This window comes from Chiloscyllium plagiosum, chromosome 32, assembly GCF_004010195.1.
Source record: "Chiloscyllium plagiosum isolate BGI_BamShark_2017 chromosome 32, ASM401019v2, whole genome shotgun sequence".
Classification (NCBI taxonomy): Eukaryota; Metazoa; Chordata; class Chondrichthyes; order Orectolobiformes; family Hemiscylliidae; genus Chiloscyllium; species Chiloscyllium plagiosum.
In genome coordinates, this window is record NC_057741.1 from 19,433,969 (window position 1) to 19,445,645 (window position 11,677).

General features: G+C 39.7%; 1 protein-coding gene across 10 annotated transcripts in view; it reads right to left on the minus strand.

Annotated features, from left to right (window-relative positions):
* Nucleotides 1–11,677, minus strand: part of inpp4b (inositol polyphosphate-4-phosphatase type II B) — a 1,028,621-nt gene that overhangs the window by 711,918 nt on the left and 305,026 nt on the right. The gene's annotated exons all lie outside the window — the stretch shown is intronic.

The window sequence follows — 11,677 nt, forward strand, 5'->3', positions numbered from 1 at the left end:
AATAGAGTAATAAGAGTTGGACCAGATAGCTTGGAGTGAAGAATTGACAATAGAACTATAGCTGAACAATGGGTTATCTTCAGGGGGGAAAAAAATCACATAATACAGTCAAGCCACAATCTTTCAAAATGGAATGGTATCATAAACAAATTCAGGTTGTTAAAGAAAAACAACCCTGAAGAACTGTGGATGCAGAAAATCAGAATCAAAAACAGAAACTGTGTAAACATTCCGCAGGTCTGGCAGCATTTGTGGACAGAAATCAGAGTTAACATTTTAGGTCCAGTCAAAAGGCCACTGGACCTGCAATGTTAACTCTGATTTCTCTCCACAGATGTTGTCAAACTCAGGTTGTTGTTGGGGGATTCATTGTTGATATTTGTACTGAGTCCGCTTCAAATAATGTTTATATAAATGTAAAACATTTTGTGATTATTTCCTTTTAGCGTGGAGTAAACTTTCTTTTTTTGTTATAAGTATCTTGGCAGTCTCCTGCCAACACAGTATCCAAACTGCAAAAATAAAACTTATGGACTATCAAGCCAGGCTTCACTCTGTAATCTGACCGGTCCAGTATGAACATCAATTGGTTCAGATCTGCAATGCACTGCTTGGAAATACAGTGGAGGTAGGTTCAACTGAGGCATTCAATTGGCAGTAGATGTTTATATATGAACAGATAACGTGTACGGTTATGGGGAAAGGGCAAAGAATAGCATTCGGTTACAATGCTTATTCGGAGAGCTGATGCAGGCAGTGGCCTTCTACAGCATCATAACAATTCTGTGATTCTGAATCTCCCTCTTCCTACTGTGTCCAGAATCCTCATGATTTTGAATAACTCTATTAGATCTCCTCCCAAAGAAAATATTCTTCAGCAAATTATATTCATGTTATTTGAATACCTTGTTAAAAGCTGAGCCTGTGCCAGTAAGAGACTGTATCATCCTTCTGAATTACTGAAGGCCATCATCCCAGTTATTTATTCACTGGTTTTTGATCTGGGCTTGGTAACATACATATTGATAAATGATTCTAATGGTTTTATTTAACAGCAGTACTTTCCTATATGAGTTGTAATTCTGCTGGCATACTACAGCTTTAGTGTATTTCCCACAGACAGAATAATGTTTTACAATCCAATCGTCCTGGGAAATAATGAAGTGCACTCTTAATCTGATTCGCAACAAAGCTACGTTTGTAGATGTTAAGCATCATTTAAGATCAATTGAACACAACTTAAAATGATTAAGACTAAGACGTGGAAACCAGTTTCCGAGAACATTCTAAATCTAATTTCTGGTGCTATCCAGTTCTTCCTTACCACTGCTAGCATTTTTAAAATTTCATTCTAAAAATAGTTTTACGGAAACAGCCAAAACCAAATACTAGTTGCATCATCACTAGTTCAAAGCCAATTGCTGAGATAAGCTATTTTAGGAACACAGCAAGCCAGGCAGCACCAAGAGGTAGAGAAGGCGATGTTTCAGGTGTAACCTTTCTTCAGGGCTGAGGGTGAGTGTAGGGGGAGCTACAGATAAAGGGAGTGGCCGGGGCAGGGTGGTAAAGTGGGGATAGGTGAAGACAGGCAGAGGATACAATCTGGTTGGTCAATGGAAGGAATAAATCCAGTCAGTAGCAGGGAGGAGTAGAAGGGAGAGGGAGGGGCTGGGAGGAGAGTCGGGTGATGGGAAGGGAAGTTATTTGAATTGAAGAACTCAATGTTGAGTCCTCCGGGCTATGAGGACTCAATGTTGAGTTCTCCAATTTCAAATAACCTCCCTTCCCATCCCCTGACTCCCTTCCACTCCTCCCTGCCACCAACCGGATTCATTCCTCCCACTGACCAACCTGGTCGTATCCTCTACCTGTCTTCACCTATCCCCACTTCACCACATTGCCACCAACACCCCCTTTATCTGCAGTTCTCCCTACACCCACCCCCAGTCCTGAAGAACGGTTACACCCGAAAACATCTACTTCTCTACCTCTTGATGCTGCCTGGCTTGCTGTGTTCTTCCAGCCTCCTGCTTGTCTACTTTGGATTCCAGTATCTGCAGATTTTTTGTCTCTTAAGCAGTTTTAGGAGGCAGTTGCATAAAAATATCAATCATGCATTTTTATAAGCACAGCTACAGCTATAGTCGTTTCTATGACTTTGCATTTCACAAACTTAAGACACACAACGTCAGCACTGCAACCTATCTAGAGGATGTGACCAGGTACACAAAATAGTATTCTGCATTCATAACCTCTTTAGTTTTGCTCAAATCTCAAATGGTTGTCCATATAAGCTACGGGGACCACCTTAAGATACAGGTATCCACCTTGGAGTGTTGAAAAGATTAAATTCGATTATGTTAGACTTTTCCCCTCTCTAGAAGTGGCAGGAAGGTGGCAAATGAAAGGACAGCTTGGACCAGAAAACTTACTGTCCCTGTCCTGCCACTTCAGGAATTAAGTTCTGAGTACAAGGGTTCATGCTTGACTTTCCCATTAATTAAGGCCTTTAGTGGTCAATTAACAACACCTAAGGGCCTCTTTACACCACCATCCCTATTAATTTAGGTCCCAGCAGGTGAGAAAAGTGCAACAACAGGGCTGCCTGCCTGCCAGATTGAGGGCGAAGGCCTCTATTTTCCTCAATCTGAGGGTAATCTGGCACACAAATGGAATGTTGGAGGGTAGCCACTGAAAGTCACTTTCTGGCCCTATACCTGTCCAATAGCTCAAGATTCTGCTAATCAACTTGCCGCCAGGGCCTTCAAAGCTACCATCCTCATTACAGTGGTTGTTTGTGGCTGGCAGTTTCAGGTGAGGTACGAATTCACAGTTCCAAGAACTGATTTGTCAAGAAGTCCATGAGGTCACCTCTTAAGTGACTGGACTTTGATCTGCTTCTTTCACCTGCACCTTGCTGGTGTAGTGAGAGATTGCTTCATTCTTAAAGATGCCTGCCCCACACTCAGGGGAAAAAAAAGAGAGTTCCCAGCCTAAGTGTTCGATTCTCCCTTCCCAACGGGGAAAGAGTCTTTAGTAATGAGACATACTGCCAAACTTTTTTTTTGCTACGAGCTTTAACTCTCACGTTAAGATGGTGGCCAAATCTGTTGAAAATCTTTGACCTGAAACATTACTTGTTTCTCTGTCCATTGATGCTTCTTGATCAGGTGAATATTTCTAGAATTTAACATTTTTATTTCAGATTTTCAGCATGAGTAGTCATTTGCTTCTGTGTTCACATGATGCCCAGTTGATCCATGAGAATGGGAAAGTAATTCTCATTTTCATATTTTTGCCACACAACTGCCCAATTTGCCTTGGTAAGCTGTGCTAAAAGTGAGGCCATTGTCAAACTTTCTAATAAATTTGTGTGCTTAATACATAGGCATAATCAAGCTCTGAGCTGTACCTTTTTTGCTTATAATGCATACATTAGATTTGGACGAATATACGCTCAAATCTACATCAATCTCACAATAAATGAACTATCAAATCAAGCTGATGATTCAATGTTATGTCATAATGTGTTCTATTAAGTTAAATTTTACCCTTGAGATTACTACATTGCAAGTGTGATCTGTGACAGCACTTAATGCCATAATGTAAATTGTGACTCCATCAGTAACTCACATTGGTAGAAAATCATTTGTAACAATAATGCATCAACTGATCATGTTACAATCAAAGCCCTAGCTTCTTCTGAAATTCAGAGCACTACTACACATGCAAAAGCAGATAAACAGCACACAACAGTGGGCAAATGCCCCAGTGCACAGTGCTGTTGAGATTCAAAGGAAGTTGAAACACCTAGTGTTTATAGCCAACATAATGAAACAAGGATAGCTGAGGCACCAATCTTTAAAGCCACTATCTTAACAGTAAAGCAATTGAGCCAAGACTGTGGCAGCATGATGTCTTATCATTTTCCAAGCTCACAGAATTTCATGCTGACTCTTTCGAAAAAGCATCAAAACTAACTGATTTTTATATCTGACATTTTCTCGCAATCTTGCTGCAGCCAAACAGACTCAAAACTATTATTGTTCTCTGTCGCAATTACAGATGTATTGGGCAATATTTTAACAAGTGACGGGAGTGATTTCACCCATTGGCTGTGTTACCCTGAGTGATGTTGGAGCTGTACTCATCCAGGCAAGTAGAGAGAATTCTATCATGCTCCTGACAATGCCTTGTTTATGGTGGACAGGCAATGGGGAGACAAGAGGTGAATTAGCCACCACAGAATTCCTAGCCTATGACCTGCTGTTGCTGTCATAGCATTTATATGGCCAGTCCAATTAATTTTTTGGTCAATGTTAACCCTCAGGATGGTAAAAGTGGGAGATTCAACATCGGTAGTGCCATCAAATGTCAACAGATGATGGTTAGATTCTCAATTCCTGGCAATTGTGTGATGCATATGTACTTACCACTAATGAGCTAAAGCCTGGATATTGTCAATTCTTACAGCGTTTGGTCATGGATGTCTCCAGTGACTGAAGAGAGGAAAATAGTTCTGAACAATGCATGATAGTCAATGAGCATCCCCACTTCTGACCTTATGTTGAGGGTAAGGTAATTGATGCAGTAGCTGCAGACGATTGAGTCTGGACACTGTCGTAAGGAACTCTTCTAATAATGTCCTGGGACTGATATCATTGGCTTTCAACAATCACAATTAACGTGGTTTGTGCTATGCATGACTCAAGCCATTAGAGAGTTCTTTCTCCTGAATACCACTGACTCCAGGATTGTTAGGGCTACTTGATGCCACTCTCAGACTTGCCTTGATAGCAAGGAAAGTCACTCACCTCACCTCAACTTCAGCTATTTTCTTTATATTTGGACAAAGGCTATATTAATGTCAGGAGCTGAGTGATCCAGACTGAATCCAAACTGAGCTTCGGTGAGCAAATGCCACTTGATAGCATGCTGATGACCTTCTCTATCACTTTGCTGATGATCAACATTACACTGTCAAGGATTTTGGTGGGTTGGACTTACACAGGGCACACCAGACCAATTTTGGCCTTTGCCAAAATAGATTTAGAATTAGGTTTTTGTCATGTGTTCAAGTAAGGAGTACAGTGAAAAGTTTACAATGTACCTAAGCACTGTCAGGGATGACAACGTTCCTAGGTACAAATCTTAGATACAGATACTGAAATAGAGTGAAACAAAAGTTACATTACCTAGTAGTATATACATAGTATCAGTTAGCAAATAAGAAATAGTTAAAAGGATAAATGTTACAGTCATATATATTATATTGCATTAGATCAGTGCAGGGGCTTCCACAATCACTAGCTGCTGACTGCCTGTGCCAGTCTCCAGTCCAATAACCGTCTCCGTACTGCTCAGCCTTCCAGCCACTCTGCTCCACCCTGACCCAGGCTTCCGACCACTCCGTTCTGGCCTTCAGCTGCTCCACTCCAGTATTTGGACCTCCAACTAGATTCTGGTGTTGTAATTTTACTGAAACAGTTTGACTACAAGACAATAAGATCTAGCAGCAAAATTAGACTATTTAGCCTTTCGAACCTGGTCTGCCATTTAATCTCGGCTGAAATGGTGAAGGACATGGCTAGTTCTGAAGCAAAAGTACAGTTCAAGAATGTTGTTGGGAACCCCAACCTTTGCAGTGTCCAAAGCCTTCAGCCATTTCTTGATATCATGTGGAGTAAATTGAATTGGCTGAAGACTGATATCTGGCATCTATGGAGCTGGGGAGCATAGGAATAGGCTGAGATGGATCATCTACTCAGCACCTCTGGCTGAAGATGGATGCTTTAGTCTTTCCTTTAAATTGATATACTGGGCTTTTCCATTGTTAAAATGGGGCTAACTATGAAACCTCCTCCAGTCAGTCATTGAATTGTCCACCACCATTTAATGCTGAATACAGCACAACCATAGAGCTTAGATCTAATCCACTGATTGTGGGATTGTTTAGCTCTGTATGTTGCATGTAGCTTCCGCTTTTTGCATGTAAGTAGTTCTATGTTGCAGCTTCATTGGATTAATATATTTTTAGATGTGCTTGGTGCTGCTCTTGGCATGTCCTCCTGCTCTCTTCATTGAACCTTCATTGCTTAATGGTATTCGTTTAGTGGCATTTAGCCAGGCTATGAAATTACAGCTTGTGGTTGAATATAATACTGCTGCTACTGGCCTACAATTCCTCATGGATGCTCTGTTTGAAATCTATCCCATTTAGTACAGTGATAATGCTACATAACATGTTGAAAGTATCTTCAACATGAAGATGCATCTATGAGTCCTCAAGGACCTTGTGGATGTTACCCCAATTAATACTGTCATGGATGATGCATCTGGGGCAGATAGATTGGCAAGGACAAGGTCAAGTAAATTTTTCCTTCTTGCCAGAGACCCAGTCTATCACTTATATCCTTTATGACTTGGCCAGCTCAGTCAATAGTAGTGACACTCTTGGTGAGAGGCACTGTATTCCAACATCCACAGTACTTTCTGTATTTGCCACATTTCATCCTCCTTCCACAGGCGGGAAATTAACACTGAGGTTCCTTGCCCATATTTGACCTGAACTCATGACACTCAATGAGGTTCAGTGTCAATCTTAAGAAGTCCCAAAGCAAATTCTCTCCTGACTGTGTACCATTGTGCCACCAGCTCTGGTGAATCTGTCCTGCAGATAGGATGGAAAATACATAGAAGTGGTGATGGTGGAATCTGATTCCATGAACATGATTATGTCACACTGTGACTTGATGAGTTTGTGGGACAGCTCTCCCAATTTGGCCACAAGTCAGAGGTTAATAAGCAGGACTTTGCAAAGTGAACAGGGCTGGTTTCACCATTGTTGTTTCCCATGCCAAGATCAATGTCAAGTGTCTGTCCAATTTCATTCCTTTCTTTAGGATTTGTTGACATTTGACACAGCTGAATGGTTTGCTAGGCATATAAGAATTATTGACATTGCAATGGATATGGAGTCCAGATCCAGTAAAGGCAGTGATTTTCTTTCCTCATGGGCATGACTGAACTAGATGAGTTTTTTTGTGATAATTGACAATGGCCTCATGGTTACCACTGTACTGGCTTTTAATTCCAGATTTATTAACAAAATTCAAATTTCACCACCTACCATGAAGAGTTCAAACCCATGATTCTAGAGCCTGGGTTTCTGGATTATGAATCCACCACCTCTCTTTTGTTGTTTTACTTAACGTACTGTTTCTATTTAGGAGCAAAAACAAAATCTTTCAATTGCCTCAACATGATTTTATAAATATTATCCATTAATTTTCTATTAAAATGTGCTCATGTATCACCAATGTGATCACCTGCGAAGGACTGTTGAGTGATAACATTGTTCTGTGTTAGGCAATGACAACAAGTATGAAGGAAGTACTCACCAATGAAATAAAAGGTGAAATATTCTTGAGGAAAGGAAATGAAGACAGTGACCGCAGATGTCAGTACAACAAAGACCAAGAAGCAGCATTCTCAAACAAAATGTGAACTTCAAATGTAGCACAGTTCCCAAAATATGTGTTCACAATTTGCAAAAAGGAATGAAAACTTCAGAGAGTTTAAACTGAAATGCATAGATAGCTTTCCAAAATGTTTTGAATCTTACTTATATCCATTGTGTTGAAAGAATGTGGAAAGCATTTAAAATAAAATAAAACAGTCATTTCCCAGCATGTCCCCAAGGACAGTTGTTAGAAATTTACAAACAGCTGCCAAACCATGGAATCTTCACTGGGCAATTATTAACCTTAGGATGCTTTTATATACACTGCTGCTATATAACTGCCTGAAAGTGAATTCCTCCTAATAGTCAAATACCCAAAAATTGTATCCAAACCTGTGATGACCCATCAGCAATCACAGAGGATTAGTTAGTATTCTCAGAAAAAGATATTTGAATTGTTAAATCTTTGATGTTTAGTTTCCACTGTGTTGTATTAATAGATCATCAAGGATAGGATAGGTTACAAAGCTACTGTGTTCAATGACACATATGGTACAACATGCAGCAACTTTGAGGCGCATGAATAAATAGAGTTTTTTGCAATATATTAATTCAGTGTGCTACACACAAGATGTGACAATATTATTCTGTATACCTCTGAGAGTTTATGTTATTTCAGAAAATGTAATTACTGGCAGTAAAATTTGTAGTAGATATCATAAAACATTGCTTAGATCTCTATACCAAAAAAATTGACACCTTTTTGATATTTCTGGAAAGAAAACTTTTCATTATGAATCTGAAATATTAACGTTGACATTTAAGCTGCACATTTATCCTCTCATGCAATTTTGAAAGATATGGGATAAAAAATAGAGGAGTTCACTTACTATAGCAAGTTTTGTAACTCACTCACTGCTTGATTTTATATAATGCAAAAATATACAAAGTGTTTTTTTTATATATGAATAGAAATCCAAATTTATTTGAAATTACCATAATTAAAGTTACCAAAAGTAACCTCCTTTCAAATATTAATGCCAACAGCCAAATCCAGACTAATAACATCATGGGCAATCTATGACAAATCTTGTACTTGGAGACGTGCAAGAATTAAAAGGAAGAACGAAGGTAGAAAGTCATTATAAAAGAAATGCCAGAATTAAAGATTATAACAAACTACTTATTGTTAGCTGCATAATATCTAAACACTGAGTTGTCATGCCCAGTACAAGCAATTTCAGACAATACTTGACACAAACAAGCTATTAAGATGTTTACTGCAAATCCTATGACTTTTGGCATTTGGACTACAGACAGTATCAAGTCTCTGGCAAATACTTAATTAAAGAGGTGACGAAACCTCTTAACCTGTGTAAAATTCACACATTTCATTGTTAGGAATGGCCAAACAACTACAGTATTAAGCTTGAAGTTTCCAGACAGTCTGTCTCCATGTTTTCTAGACAAAAAAAAGATTAAAACTCAATAGCTACCAACAACTTCCCATAGTATCACAATGGCCATTCTCACCCCACTTACACCCAGTTGCCCTGAGAAGTGCAAACCCCAGAAGTCAAGTGATCAAAGTTATTGTGGGAACTGCATTCCTATTATTTCAAGCCCAACAGAACCATCAATTGTCAGCCATTCTGAGAACTGGACTTAAAAATTCTTAGCAAATCATCAAACATCCAAAGTACTTAACCTTTCCAATTTCAGTGTTCATCTAATAATCAACCTTCAAGAAATTTGATTTTAAGAAGCCTCACAATCTACAGTAAATACTTCACTTATGTGATCCACACTTTAACATTAAAGCATTGCATCCATTCAATAAACTAGAGGCTTGTCACATGGGGGAACAAAGATCATAATCTGAGACTGCATTAAAAATTGTTATACCTTTATCTTTAAATGCATGTGTGTGGCACTGTGATAATCCAGGGTAAGTATGGGGGAATAAATAACCTTCTTTAGTTTTAAAATAATGTTTGTTGCTGAATTATTTAATTGTGATACACACGCCAAGGATAAGAAAAGACACACACTTTTCCATCCAAAGTAAGTTTATCACCTGCAGTGAGAAGACACACTCTGTCTGTGACAGAATGTAAAACGTCTTAATTTTAAAATGTTATGAATTATAGTTGCAATAGTTGAAAATAAATTACAGTATATTTATAGTAAGAAATAACGAAATATATACAATTGATATAATTAATTTTGTCTAGAAATGCAATACATAATAGCAAAAGAACTATAAATTCTAAGATATAACAAGAGAAAATGCTGGAAGTACACAGTTATGATTCAAATTTAATGAATTGGTTGCTTAATGAATAATGACCTAACATTGTCTGTCAAAGAAAAAACATCAATTCATGTAGCCCACATACACAGTGTTCCTCAATGAACTCAAAACTATCCAGTGCCGGCACCCAGCAGAGTCACTGCATTCTCAATTGAATGGGGAGAGAAAGGAAATCGTGAAGGTTAGGTAACATTAATTTTTTCAAAAGCATCTTTCATTGTACTTTTAAAAAGCAAGATAATAGCAAAATCCGGAAGGTGATATTTGCCTGTTCTCTTGAGCCATTGTCCTGTTACTTAAAAACAGAAACATCCAGAATATTTACTTAATGTTGGTTTTGTGCACAGCTTATCTGAACGTTAATGGAGAAGCTACTTCAGATTTTCCAAAAAGAACCTTAAGAAATTATTGTATGGTTCCCCGAATGAGTTTGTGCTTGTGTGCACAATAGGGGGATGCAGGAGGTGAGATTGGCATTTTATCAGTGACAGGAAAGATTTCACAACACCAGGTTATAGTCCAACAGGTTTAATTGGAATCACACTAGCTTTCGGAACGACGCTCCTTCATCAGGTGACAATCACTTGATGAAGGAGCGTCGCTCCGAAAGCTAGTGTGCTTCCAATTAAACCTGTTGGACTATAACCTGGTGTGTGATTTTTAACTTTGTACACCCCAGTCCAACACCAGCATCTCCAAATCAGGAAAGATTTCAGATGATTCATCAGCCTGAGGCAAACTGAGGTCATTGAAAGGCCAATTAAGAGACTGGATGAGTCCCACAAGCCTCCTCCAAATAACTAGAGATGGCCAGGCATCGAAGGAGTGGTAGCTGAGGAGACCTACTCTCCAGACCCTTCTTCCCCAGCCTCCATGGCTCCCTTGCCTCTACCTGATGAATCAGGGACACATGGGCACTCAGACACTTCTTCCAGCTTGTCACAACCAGGTTATGTCTTGGGCTCTGTCTGTGCAAGCGCAGGGGCCATTTCAAAGAACAAAGAAAATTACAGCACAGGAACAGGCCCTTCAGCCCTCCAAGCTTGCACTAATCCAGATTCTCTATCTGAACCTTCTGCCTATTTTCTACGGATCGGAATCCCTCTGCTCCTTACCCATTCCTGTATCTGTCTGGATACAAATTAAATGACACCATCGTGCCCGCCTCTATCACCTCCGCTGGCAACGCGTTCCAGGCATCCACGACCCTCTGCATAAAGAACTTTCGATGCATAAATTTTTCCCCTCTCACCTTGAAATCGTGACCTCGAGTGACTGAGTTCTCCACTCTGGGAAAAAGCTTCTTGCTATTCACCCTGTCTATACCTCTCATGATTTTGTAGACCTCAATCAGGTTCCCCCTCAACTTCCATCTTTCTAATAAAAATAATCCTAATCTTCTCAACCTCTCTTCATAGCTAGCGCTCTCCATATCAGGCAATATTCTGGCGAAACTCCTCTGCATCATCTCTAAAGCATCTACATCCTTTTGGTAATGTGGTGACCAGAACTATATGCAGTATTCCAAGTGTGGCCAAACCAAAGTCTACAACTGTAACAAAGACCTACCAACTCTTATACTCAATATTTTTGGATTAGTGGTGCTGGAAGAGCACAGCAGTTCAGGCAGCATCCGAGGAGCAGGAAAATCAACGTTTCGGGCAAAAGCCCTTCATCAGGAATAAAGGCAGAGAGCCTGAAGCGTGGAGAGATAAGTTAGAGGAGGGTGGAGATGGGGAGAAAGTAGCATGGAGTAAAATAGGTGAGTGTGGGAGGGGATGAAGGTGATAGGTCAGGGAGGAGGGTGGAGTGGATAGGTGGAAAAGAAGATAGACAGGTAGGACAAGTCATGGGGACAGTGCTGAGCTGGAAATTTGGAACTAGGGTGAGGTGGGGGAAGG